General features: G+C 38.2%; 1 protein-coding gene across 1 annotated transcript in view; it reads left to right on the forward strand.

The window, feature by feature from the left end:
* Nucleotides 1-14391, forward strand: part of LOC134748596 (hemicentin-1-like) — a 197622-nt gene that overhangs the window by 124108 nt on the left and 59123 nt on the right. The window lies entirely within an intron of this gene.

A 14391-nucleotide genomic window follows, 5' to 3' on the forward strand; every position in this document is an offset into this window, starting at 1 on the left:
GTTCCTAAATAATTGCCTGTGCACCGTTAATATACCGTCGAGTATCACTCCAAATATAGTGTTATTTGATAGACAGTGTAATGTTCTGTACGATACAGTGGGTGTGATTTACTCGCTTGCCGTCTAAAATACAGCAAATCTCGATTGAAGGCACTTTTTCGTAGAAAGCTGATGTATCTACATGGTCGCCTTTGTTTCTCTTATATGCCGTCGAGTATCACTCTAGGAATAGTGTTGTTAAATAGTTAGTGTAATGTTCTTTACGATACAGTGGGTGTGGTTTACTCGCCTGCCGTCTAAGATGCAGAAAAACTTCAATGCATGCAAATGTTTATAGAAAACCTAAGTTCCTTAATAATTGCCTGTGCACCGTTAATATACCGTCGAGTATCACTCTAAACATAGTATTATTTGATAGACAGTGTAATGTTCTGTACGATACAGTGGGTGTGGTTTACTCACTTGCCGTCTAAAATGCAGCAAATCTCGATTGAAGGCACTTTTTCGTAGAAAGCTGAAGTATCTACATGGTCGCCTTTGTTTCTCTTATATGCCTTCGAGTATCACTCTAGGAATAGTGTTGTTAGATAGTTAGTGTAATGTTCTTTACGATACAGTGGGTGTGGTTTACTCGCCTGCCGTCTAAGATGCAGAAAAACTTCAATGAATGCAAATGTTCATAGAAAACCTAAGTTCCTAAATAATTGCCTGTGCACCGTTAATATACCGTCGAGTATCACTCCAAATATAGTGTTATTTGATAGACAGTGTAATGTTCTGTACGATACAGTGGGTGTGGTTTACTCGCTTGCCGTCTAAAATGCAGCAAATCTCGATTCAAGGCACTGTTTCGTAGAAAGCTGATGTATCTACATGGTCGCCTTTGTTTCTCTTATATGCCGTCGAGTATCACTCTAGGAATAGTGTTGTTAGATAGTTAGTGTAATGTTCTTTACGATACAGTGGGTGTGGTTTACTCGCCTGCCGTCTAAGATGCAGAAAAACTTCAATGAATGCAAATGTTCATAGAAAACCTAAGTTCCTAAATAATTGCCTGTGCACCGTTAATATACCGTCAAGTATCATTCCAAATATAGTGTTATTTGATAGACAGTGTAATGTTCTGTACGATACAGTGGGTGTGGTTTACTCGCTTGCCGTCTAAAATGCAGCAAATCTCGATTGAAGGCACTGTTTCGTAGAAAGCTGATGTATCTATATGGTCGCCTTTGTTTCTCTTATATATCGTCGAGTATCACTCTAGGAATAGTGTTGTTAGATAGGTAATGTAATGTTCTTTACGATACAGTGGGTGTGGTTTACTCGTCTGCCGTCTAAGATGCAGAAAAACTTCAATGAGTGCAAATGTTCATAGAAAACCTAAGTTCCTAAATAATTGCCTGTGCACCGTTAATATACCGTCGAGTATCACTCCAAATATAGTGTTATTTGATAGACAGTGTAATGTTCTGTACGATACAGTGGGTGTGGTTTACTCGCTTGCCGTCTAAAATGCAGCAAATCTCGATTGAAGGCACTTTTTCGTAGAAAGCTGATGTATCTACATGGTCGCCTTTGTTTCTCTTATATGCCGTCGAGTATCACTCTAGGAATAGTGTTGTTAGATAGGTAATGTAATGTTCTTTACGATACATTAGGTGTGGTTTACTCGCCTGCCGTCTAAGATGCAGAAAAACTTCAATGAATGCAAATGTTCATAGAAAACCTAAGTTCCTAAATAATTGCCTGTGCACCGTTAATATACCGTCGAGTATCACTCCAAATATAGTGTTATTTGATAGACAGTGTAATGTTCTGTACGATACAGTGGGTGTGGTTTACTCGCTTGCCGTCTAAAATGCAGCAAATCTCGATTGAAGGCACTTTTTCGTAGAAAGCTGATGTATCTACATGGTCGCATTTGTTTCTCTTATATGCCGTCGAGTATCACTCTAGGAATAGTGTTGTTAGATAGGTAATGTAATGTTCTTTACGATACATTGGGTGTGGTTTACTCGCCTGCCGTCTAAGATGCAGAAAAACTTCAATGAATGCAAATGTTCATAGAAAACCTAAGTTCCTAAATAATTGCCTGTGCACCGTTAATATACCGTCGAGTATCATTCCAAATATAGTGTTATTTGATAGACAGTGTAATGTTCTGTACGATACAGTGGGTGTGGTTTACTCGCTTGCCGTCTAAAATGCAGCAAATATCGATTGAAGGCACTTTTTCGTAGAAAGCTGATGTATCTACATGGTCGCCTTTGTTTCTCTTATATGCCGTCGAGTATCACTCTAGGAATAGTGTTGTTAGATAGGTAATGTAATGTTCTTTACGATACAGTGGGTGTAGTTTACTCGCCTGCCGTCTAAGATGCAGAAAAACTTCAATGAATGCAAATGTTCATAGAAAACCTAAGTTCCTAAATAATTGCCTGTGCACCGTTAATATACCGTCGAGTATCACTCCAAATATAGTGTTATTTGATAGACAGTGTAATGTTCTGTACGATACAGTGGGTGTGGTTTACTCGCTTGCCGTCTAAAATGCAGCAAATCTCGATTGAAGGCACTTTTTCGTAGAAAGCTGATGTATCTACATGGTCGCATTTGTTTCTCTTATATGCCGTCGAGTATCACTCTAGGAATAGTGTTGTTAGATAGGTAATGTAATGTTCTTTACGATACATTGGGTGTGGTTTACTCGCCTGCCGTCTAAGATGCAGAAAAACTTCAATGAATGCAAATGTTCATAGAAAACCTAAGTTCCTAAATAATTGCCTGTGCACCGTTAATATACCGTCGAGTATCACTCCAAATATAGTGTTATTTGATAGACAGTGTAATGTTCTGTACGATACAGTGGGTGTGGTTTACTCGCTTGCCGTCTAAAATGCAGCAAATCTCGATTGAAGGCACTTTTTCGTAGAAAGCTGATGTATCTACATGGTCGCATTTGTTTCTCTTATATGCCGTCGAGTATCACTCTAGGAATAGTGTTGTTAGATAGGTAATGTAATGTTCTTTACGATACATTGGGTGTGGTTTACTCGCCTGCCGTCTAAGATGCAGAAAAACTTCAATGAATGCAAATGTTCATAGAAAACCTAAGTTCCTAAATAATTGCCTGTGCACCGTTAATATACCGTCGAGTATCATTCCAAATATAGTGTTATTTGATAGACAGTGTAATGTTCTGTACGATACAGTGGGTGTGGTTTACTCGCTTGCCGTCTAAAATGCAGCAAATATCGATTGAAGGCACTTTTTCGTAGAAAGCTGATGTATCTACATGGTCGCCTTTGTTTCTCTTATATGCCGTCGAGTATCACTCTAGGAATAGTGTTGTTAGATAGGTAATGTAATGTTCTTTACGATACATTGGGTGTGGTTTACTCGCCTCCCGTCTAAGATGCAGAAAAACTTCAATGAATGCAAATGTTCATAGAAAACCTAAGTTCCTAAATAATTGCCTGTGCACCGTTAATATACCGTCGAGTATCACTCCAAATATAGTGTTATTTGATAGACAGTGTAATGTTCTGTACGATACAGTGGGTGTGGTTTACTCGCTTGCCGTCTAAAATGCAGCAAATCTCGATTGAAGGCACTTTTTCGTAGAAAGCTGATGTATCTACATGGTCGCATTTGTTTCTCTTATATGCCGTCGAGTATCACTCTAGGAATAGTGTTGTTAGATAGGTAATGTAATGTTCTTTACGATACATTGGGTGTGGTTTACTCGCCTGCCGTCTAAGATGCAGAAAAACTTCAATTAATGCAAATGTTCATAGAAAACCTAAGTTCCTAAATAATTGCCTGTGCACCGTTAATATACCGTCGAGTATCATTCCAAATATAGTGTTATTTGATAGACAGTGTAATGTTCTGTACGATACAGTGGGTGTGGTTTACTCGCTTGCCGTCTAAAATGCAGCAAATCTCGATTGAAGGCACTTTTTCGTAGAAAGCTGATGTATCTACATGGTCGCCTTTGTTTCTCTTATATGCCGTCGAGTATCACTCTAGGAATAGTGTTGTTAGATAGGTAATGTAATGTTCTTTACGATACAGTGGGTGTAGTTTACTCGCCTGCCGTCTAAGATGCAGAAAAACTTCAATGAATGCAAATGTTCATAGAAAACCTAAGTTCCTAAATAATTGCCTGTGCACCGTTAATATACCGTCGAGTATCACTCCAAATATAGTGCTATTTGATAGACAGTGTAATGTTCTGTACGATACAGTGGGTGTGGTTTACTCGCTTGCCGTCTAAAATGCAGCAAATCTCGATTGAAGGCACTTTTTCGTAGAAAGCTGAAGTATCTACATGATCGCCTTTGTTTCTCTTATATGCCTTCGAGTATCACTCTAGGAATAGTGTTGTTAGATAGTTAGTGTAATGTTCTTTACGATACAGTGGGTGTGGTTTACTCGCCTGCCGTCTAAGATGCAGAAAAAATTCAATGAATGCAAATGTTCATAGAAAACCTAAGTTCCTAAATAATTGCCTGTGCACCGTTAATATACCGTCGAGTATCACTCCAAATATAGTGTTATTTGATAGACAGTGTTCAGTGTTTCTGTACGATACAGTGGGTGTGGTTTACTCGCTTGCCGTCTAAAATGCAGCAAATCTCGATTGAAGGCACTTTTTCGTAGAAAGCTGAAGTATCTACATGGTCGCCTTTGTTTCTCTTATATGCCTTCGAGTATCACTCTAGGAATAGTGTTGTTAGATAGTTAGTGTAATGTTCTTTACGATACAGTGGGTGTGGTTTACTCGTCTGCCGTCTAAGATGCAGAAAAACTTCAATGAATGCAAATGTTCATAGAAAACCTAAGTTCCTAAATAATTGCCTGTGCACCGTTAATATACCGTCGAGTATCACTCCAAATATAGTGTTATTTGATAGACAGTGTTCAGTGTTTCTGTACGATACAGTGGGTGTGGTTTACTCGCTTGCCGTCTAAAATGCAGCAAATCTCGATTGAAGGCACTTTTTCGTAGAAAGCTGATGTATCTACATGGTCGCCTTTGTTTCTCTTATATGCCGTCGAGTATCACTCTAGGAATAGTGTTGTTAGATAGGTAATGTAATGTTCTTTACGATACATTGGGTGTGGTTTACTCGCCTCCCGTCTAAGATGCAGAAAAACTTCAATGAACGCAAATGTTCATAGAAAACCTAAGTTCCTAAATAATTGCCTGTGCACCGTTAATATACCGTCGAGTATCATTCCAAATATAGTGTTATTTGATAGACAGTGTAATGTTCTGTACGATACAGTGGGTGTGGTTTACTCGCTTGCCGTCTAAAATGCAGCAAATCTCGATTGAAGGCACTGTTTCGTAGAAAGCTGATGTATCTACATGGTCGCCTTTGTTTCTCTTATATGCCGTCGAGTATCACTCTAGGAATAGTGTTGTTAGATAGGTAATGTAATGTTCTTTACGATACAGTGGGTGTGGTTTACTCGCCTGCCGTCTAAGATGCAGAAAAACTTCAATGAGTGCAAATGTTCATAGAAAACCTAAGTTCCTAAATAATTGCCTGTGCACCGTTAATATACCGTCGAGTATCACTCCAAATATAGTGTTATTTGATAGACAGTGTAATGTTCTGTACGATACAGTGGGTGTGGTTTACTCGCTTGCCGTCTAAAATGCAGCAAATCTCGATTGAAGGCACTTTTTCGTAGAAAGCTGATGTATCTACATGGTCGCCTTTGTTTCTCTTATATGCCGTCGAGTTCCTAAATAATTGCCTGTGCACCGTTAATATACCGTCGAGTATCACTCCAAATATAGTGTTATTTGATAGACTGTGTAATGTTCTGTACGATACAGTGGGTGTGGTTTACTCGCTTGCCGTCTAAAATACAGCAAATCTCGATTGAAGGCACTTTTTCGTAGAAAGCTGATGTATCTACATGGTCGCCTTTGTTTCTCTTATATGCCGTCGAGTATCACTCTAGGAATAGTGTTGTTAGATAGTTAGTGTAATGTTCTTTACGATACAGTGGGTGTGGTTTACTCGCCTGCCGTCTAAGATGCAGAAAAACTTCAATGAATGCTAATGTTCATAGAAAACCTAAGGTCCTAAATAATTGCCTGTGCACCGTTAACATACCGTCGAGTATCACTCCAAATATAGTGTTATTTGATAGACAATCTAATGTTCTGTACAATACAGTGGGTGTGGTTTACTCGCTTGCCGTCTTAAATACAGCAAATCTCGATTGAAGGCACTTTTTCGTAGAAAGCTGATGTATCTACATGGTCGCCTTTGTTTCTCTTATATGCCGTCGAGTATCACTCTAGGAATAGTGTTGTTAAATAGTTAGTGTAATGTTCTTTACGATACATTGGGTGTGGTTTACTCGCCTGCCGTCTAAGATGCAGAAAAACTTCAATGCATGCAAATGTTTCTAGAAAACCTAAGTTCCTTAATAATTGCCTGTGCACCGTTAATATACCGTCGAGTATCACTCTAAACATAGTATTATTTGATAGACAGTGTAATGTTCTGTACGATACAGTGGGTGTGGTTTACTCACTTGCCGTCTAAAATGCAGCAAATCTCGATTGAAGGCACTTTTTCGTAGAAAGCTGAAGTATCTACATGGTCGCCTTTGTTTCTCTTATATGCCTTCGAGTATCACTCTAGGAATAGTGTTGTTAGATAGTTAGTGTAATGTTCTTTACGATACAGTGGGTGTGGTTTACTCGCCTGCCGTCTAAGATGCAGAAAAACTTCAATGAATGCAAATGTTCATAGAAAACCTAAGTTCCTAAATAATTGCCTGTGCACCGTTAATATACCGTCGAGTATCACTCCAAATATAGTGTTATTTGATAGACAGTGTAATGTTCTGTACGATACAGTGGGTGTGGTTTACTCGCTTGCCGTCTAAAATGCAGCAAATCTCGATTGAAGGCACTGTTTCGTAGAAAGCTGATGTATATACATGGTCGCCTTTGTTTCTCTTATATGCCCTTCGAGTATCACTCTAGGAATAGTGTTGTTAGATAGGTAATGTAATGTTCTTTACGATACAGTGGGTGTGGTTTACTCGCCTGCCGTCTAAGATGCAGAAAAACTTCAATGAATGCAAATGTTCATAGAAAACCTAAGTTCCTAAATAATTGCCTGTGCACCGTTAATATACCGTCGAGTATCACTCCAAATATAGTGTTATCTGATAGACAATCTAATGTTCTGTACGATACAGTGGGTGTGGTTTACTCGCTTGCCGTCTGAAATACAGCAAGTCTCGATTGAAGGCACTTTTTCGTAGAAAGCTGATGTATCTACATGTTCGCCTTTGTTTCTCTTATATGCCGTCGAGTATCACTCTAGGAATAGTGTTGTTAGATAGTTAGTGTAATGTTCTTTACGATACAGTGGGTGTGGTTTACTCGCCTGCCGTCTAAGATGCAGAAAAACTTCAATTAATGTAAATGTTCATAGAAAACCTAAGTTCCAAAATAATTGCCTATGCACCGTTAATATGCCGTCGAGTATCACTCTAGATATAGTGTTATTTGATAGACAGTGTAATGTTCTGTACGATACAGTGGGTGTGGTTTACTCGCCTGCCGTCTAAGATGCAGCAAATTTTGAATGAATGCACTTGTTCATAGAAAACTGATGTTTCTATTTGATTGCCTCTGTTAGTCTTATATGCAGTCGAGTATCACTCTAGAAATAGTGTTATTTGATATCTTATGTAATGCACTGCACGATACAGTGGGTGTCGCTTACTCGCTTGCCGTCTAAGATGCAGCAAATCTTGAATGAATGCACTTGTTAATAGAAAGCTGATGTTTCTACTTGGTCGCCTCTGTTTCTTTTATATGCAGTTGTGTATCACCCTAGAAATAGTGTTATTTGATAGCTAATTGCTTGTTGTCTAAGGTGCAGGAATTATGAAAATGTATCAAAAATCACTTTGGCCGCTAAAGTGCGAAGTTAGCGGCCAAAGTGCATTTCAAGTTATTAGCGTTGTTTTATCTTTAGATTGGTTTTTAGTAGATATTTTGCGGTTCTGCATGTTTTGACAGTATTCTTGTTGAAATATACATAACTTCTTAATTTGGTCAGGTTATCATCGACCGCTAACTTTGGCCGCTAACTTCACACCGGTTTAATAATTTATGTTTTACTCCATTTCTGTTATGTACTGAGAGATTTATTACGGACTTCTTAATTTGGTAGGTTAATTTTAGTGTGAAGTTGGCGGCCAAATGTTGGCGGCCGATTGGCGCCAACATTTGGCCGCCAACTTTCGGCCGCTAACTTCACACCGGTTGCTACCTTCTGGTCCCGCACAGTCTGAAACTATCGACACAAGGTCCCTTTTTATAGTTTTTTGTAAATAACTCGTAAACGGTGGCCCGTAGAAAAAAAAGTTCTTGTACATATATAATCTACATAAAATTCTCTACAAAAAAGATTATATAGGTACACTTTCTGCTAGGACCCATATTTAAAAAGATCTTAAAGCGGGAAAGTTACTTATAATCAATCCTATTTAAGATCGTTCTTTTTAGTTTTTCGTAAACAACTCGTAAACGGTAGCCTATAGCAAAAAATATTTTTTTACGTAAATAATTTGTATAAAATTTCCTACAAAACAGATACATAGGATGTCCCAAAAATATCACGTCAAACTGACACTGGAGGTAGGACAATAATATGCTACATTATTCAATATTTTTGGTTGAGTAAACTACCTATAGTTGTTAGTGACTGAAGCATTTATGAAATACACGTATTTTTAGGGTTCCGTACCTCAAAAGGAAAAAACGGAACCCTTATAGGATCACTCGTGCGTCTGTCTGTCTGTCTGTCCGTCTGTCACAGCCTATTTTCTCCGAAACTACTGGACCTATTAAGTTGAAATTTGGTAATAATTGGTATACATATGTAAGTTTGTGACATATGTAAGACGGACATGTAACGTAAACAAATGAATTTTAAACACGGGGGCCAATTTTGGGTGGTAAACGAGAAAATTAAAAAATAAAGTTTTTCAAACTATATCGTGTTACATATCAAATGAAAGAGCTCATTGTGAGAATCTCAATTTTTTTTAATTATTTTATGATAAACAGTTTAGAAGTTATTCAAGAAAATAGGCAAAAAATTACCACCCCCCCTTTATCTCCGAAACTACTTGGTCTAAAATTTTGAAAAAAATACACAAAATAGATCTTTACCTATAGATTACAGGAAAACCTATTAGAAATGTGCAGTCAAGCGTGAGTCGGATTTAATTACTTAGTTTTTGATCCGGCCCATACGGGTTTTTTAAAGACATTTCACTCACATTTCACATAAAAAATAAATTGTTTAAATTATATCATGTACGGAACCCTTGGAACGCGAGTTTGACTCGCACTTGGCCGGTTTTTTAATAAGCTTTCAATTGTTAACCAAAATGCTAAAATATAATTGATAAATATGATTTCAACAGTGGTATGATATTAACAGCCTCTGCCAAACTCAATTAAAAAAATTACCAGGTCATTTGCAACAAGGTTTCATCATACCTCAGAATATGTTTACATTTCTTTGCATTTTTAGTTTACAAAACATGGACTTTACCTAAAAACGTTGATAAGTCCAAATATATGATAAAAAACACTGCCAGAATGCTTCAGACATTGTGTAAATCTAATACGGGCGAATCTCTTAACGGTGGTTAGTATAGGACATAAGAAATGTAATTAGATAACTTTTACTTAGAATTGCAATTAAAATTTTATCCATACAAAATAATTCAGCCCGCAATGTAATACACCACACAAGTTTCGAGATACGAGCGTTTTAAAGTAACTGTCAACGCTTGTTGGCAGTTACTATTAAAAAGCTCGTATCTCGAATTGTCATGTCATCTTATGTTTCTTAATGTTTGCAGTACATTGCTGCTCGAAAAAAAAATTACGGGGTCATAATTAAGTGCAAATTAAAAAAAATCTTAATTAATGATTAGACGAATAAATTCTATATCTGGTTTAATTTATCGCCTGTATTAGATTTACACACTGTATATCGAATAAATGCCAATTTATACTGATAAATAATTTGCCTTGAAACGTACTTTTAGCAATATTTTAGCTCTAACCGCTGTAAAACCTGAACTGCTCATCTGAGGCCTAAACCATGTATGATAAAGTTGGTTAGAATGGAAAATGAAGCATTTTTTTCTTGAGAATCATACTTCTAGCGTCTATAGTTTGCGAGATATGGACGGTGTCAACTTGTCTCTGTGTTAACCTACCTTGGTCTCCCCTAGGTGTGTATAGAAACATAATTTGTTTATTGAACGAATTGGATCTATAAAAATTCGAGACTCATTTTTCATAGCGTCAATAAATCATGTTTATTTCTTTCTCAATAAACACCAGTTTCAGTTCTTTCCCACCGCACCGCTTTCAGTCTGATCGAATCTAAAGACAACAATCTTTCCTTTTACAACGTTTCCGATCACAGACAATGGGAACACCTTAAATTTGTTCTCGAATTCTCGGCTCGTTAGCAGCCGTGTTTCTCGAATGTACCTCTAAAAAGCGACAATGAGTTCCGTGCCAGTCGATATTATATTGACTTAGGCGCTTACAAATCAAAATGAACACATCACAATAGCATTCCTGCTGAATGCTGATGCTAAGGAAGCTCTTTGTGTCGAAAATTGAGTTTTGACTTGGTTTATTTTATTTCCCACAGTTCCGTATGATGTGTAGAATGAGCCGAAGAATATTTTTGTTTATAATATGTAAACTGGAAGGCGTTTCCAGGGACGTTTATAGAAAAATGCTTGCTACGTTTCTTTGCGTTGAGTGTGGTTCGCCGACTCTCTATATTAGAAAATGGTTGTTTATGATGCTGAGCTTGCGATAAGTTTTCTGATAATATTACGACATTAGTGATAGAGAAACATGAAATGTTAAACATTTATTTATTTACTCTATTGTTCTACGAAATCAGGTCTGTCAACAGTAAAAACAATAGAAAAGTTATTAAGAGTAGGTACTACAGACATTTATTAATATGTATCGAGGGAAAACAGTGCCCCAATTAACTCGCCGAGATAAATGTCGGCCCTAAAACAGTAGGCAGTTGAGCCAAGAGCTTCATCTAACGCCATGGCTCTTTTTTATTAAATTACTTTCGTAATGAATAAATGTATTACACCGGGGATTCCTTTCTTCACTTTTTTTACTTCCTTATTTTATTATAAACCGTGGAAAACTGTCTTATGCTCCAACGCGAAGTACTCTTTTATCTAGGACGTAATAAATTTTATTTTCACGTGCCCTTTTTGAATTTATTACAAAATGCAAATGTCTGACCTCGTGGCTGTCACCCGTCTTTAAATCGTATAATGAACTGGATAAAGCTGAATTAAGGAATATTTTAATGTTTCTTGCACAAATGCTTTTGTTTATCTAATTGAGATTTATCTCCGATTCTGTTGTTCATTAAGGCTTTGACACTTTAGAAAGGTTAGGGATTCTATTTACGAAACAGCTGATTAGTTACAATGAAGCGTTGGGTGGATGGAGGATTAATGCGGCTAAGTGTAGTTTAAAATAAGACATTCATAATTAGAAATGTGGCAAAATTCATGAAACTAAACTATTTAAACGGATTATCGCGTTACCTATAATTAATTTAAAATACATCCTGTAATTTCTGAGGACTGAGGAAAATAGTAGATTGTGTCACAAGGGAACAAAATGACATATTTACGGCGAAGGCGTACAATTAAATCCTAAACGAAGCGAAGGATTCTATAATAGAATCCCGAGAGTAGCGAGGGATTCTAAAGTAGAATCCTGAGCGTAGTGAGGGATTCAAGTGTGTTACGCCCAAGATGGGAATAATTTTGCTACCATGTGACACATATTACTTTTCACATCAGCTATGAGGTAATTATAATGTTTAATTTTTTTATTTAAGCTAAAAAAATAATGCGCAAAAAAATGTTGAAATAGCGTCCTAGAACGGAAAAGTGTTACTTTGACCCCTCCTAGTAGGCAAGAAAAGTGCCACTTTGATCCCTCCTAGCAGGGAAGAAAAAGCCCTTTTTCGAATTGGTGATGTGAAAAATAAATATTCACCTCTGTCAAAATTACACTGTGCAAATAATGAACAAAAACTATACAATTTAAGGCTAGTAAAGTTACAATAAGGCTAGTATGTATATATGCGAGATCCGAGATCTGGGATTGCTCTGCGGCATTTACCTGACCTTGAAACAATGAGCGGAGAAGATTTGTGGGTCTCGTTTGTGGTGGAAAACACATTATTTTATCTGTGCGTGGTGTATATCCCACCTAATGCCGCCGAAAGCGAGTACATGAGATTCTTCCACAAGATTGAATCAATCATTGAGTCGATAGCCGGTGTCGTAATTATAGTTGGGGACCTAAATTTGAACCCTAAGCACACCTCTATTAGTACTTTAAGTTACTACTGTTATTTTACTACAGTTTGTGATTTGAAAGAGATGAATGAAGTTGCGAATATGTATGGCGGAGTGTTAGATGTAGTGCTGGTGCGTGGGCGTGAAGGTGGGGTCACTGTAACGGAAATTAAAGAGTGTGGACTGGTTCCGTATCCCGATGCGTACCATCCTCCGCTTGAGATCTCTGTTCCTTGTGTTGATGCCAAGAGTGCTACTGCTAAGCTGCAACCAAGCAATGTTGACTCGAGACTCGATTGGAACTACCCCAAAGGAAACTATACACTCCTTTACCAACTGATTTCTGAAGTGTCTTGGGAAGAAGTTCTTGAAAGTCGCGAAGTCAGCACTGCTTTGGAGCACTTTTATAAGATAATATACAACATATTCGACATTTGTATACCTAGGAAATGCAGATCTGAGAAAGCGCGTACACGTTATCCAATATGGTTTACAGCCGATTTAATAAAGGATATTAGGCGTAAAGCTCATCTTCACCGTGAATGGAAGCGAACAGGTGACAGTGCGGTATATGAAGATTTTTCTAGGCTAAGGGCAGCTGTAAAATCGAAAACCACAGTAGCCTATGATACTTATGTCCGTCGTATCCAAAGCAAGATAACTTCCGAACCTAGGGCATTTTGGCAACATGTGAGCAGTCTAAAATCTAAAGGAGGATTTGAATCGCAGGTCAATTATAAGGGAAAGATGCACGAAGGGGTTGAAGCAGCCCAGGCCTTCTCAGACTTTTTTTCAAGTGTTTTTCTTCCGTCTGAACCTCTCCTTGACCATGAAAACATTATCCGTAATGACTCAACATGTAACTCAAACTACATAAACGTAAATGAGATATCCCTTGCGGATCTAATAATTGGTATAGCTCATTTAAAACCTCAGAGCTCCCCTGGCCCTGATGGCATACCTGCATTTATTATCAAGGGGTGTAAGGAATGGCTAACTGGGCCACTACTTCATATTTTCAACTTGGTTCTTGGTTCTGGAGAGTACCCGAGTCAATGGAAGATTACACGAGTGCGTCCCATCCCAAAATCGAGTGAAACGTCAGAGGTCGAGAATTACCGCCCTATAGCCATTCTATCTTCAGTTGCAAAAGTGTTTGAGTCAATCATAAATAGACTTGTCGCTTCTCAAGTAAAACCTTACCTATGCGATTCTCAGCACGGCTTCAGGCCCAAGCGATCTGTTGAAACGAACCTATTAACTCTGGTTGACTCAGTCTCTGAACATTTAGATAAGGGAATACAAGTTGACGTGCTGTACTTCGACTTTAAGAAGGCCTTCGATCGCGTGGATAACGACATACTGTTGAGCAAGCTATGTAGCGTTGGCTTCTCGCCGAAGCTGCTCCGGTTGTTTGCCAGTTATCTGCGGGATCGACAGCAGTACGTGCAGCATGGATGCTTCGTATCGAAAGCCTACCACACACGTTCCGGAGTCAGTCAGGGTTCGATTTTAGGTCCGTTTCTATTTGGCTTAATGATAACTGACTTAGCTGCAGTCCCTAAGTATGCCAGATGTTTATTATATGCTGACGACCTAAAGCTCATTTATGGAGTGCAGCAATTGTCCGACTGTGTGTCTTTGCAGGAGGATATTGACCGCCTTCATCAGTGGAGCATTGACAACAAGCTCCTTTTTAACAAATCAAAGTGCTCCGTGATGACTTTCAGCCGTGCCAATAGTCCCTTATTCGCCCAATACCTGCTAGGTCCTGATCCCATAACTCGTGTCGAGTCTATACGTGACTTGGGTGTCATCCTCGACACGCAGCTCAACTTTCATGAGCACATGAAAGCGTTAGCCAATAATTGCTACCAGAGGTTAGGGTTTGTAGTTCGGAATGCGCGAGATTTTGATGACGTCAGGGCTATTAAATTAGTGTACACTGCG

Source organism: Cydia strobilella, chromosome 16 (assembly GCF_947568885.1).
Source record: "Cydia strobilella chromosome 16, ilCydStro3.1, whole genome shotgun sequence".
NCBI classification, from domain to species: domain Eukaryota; kingdom Metazoa; phylum Arthropoda; class Insecta; order Lepidoptera; family Tortricidae; genus Cydia; species Cydia strobilella.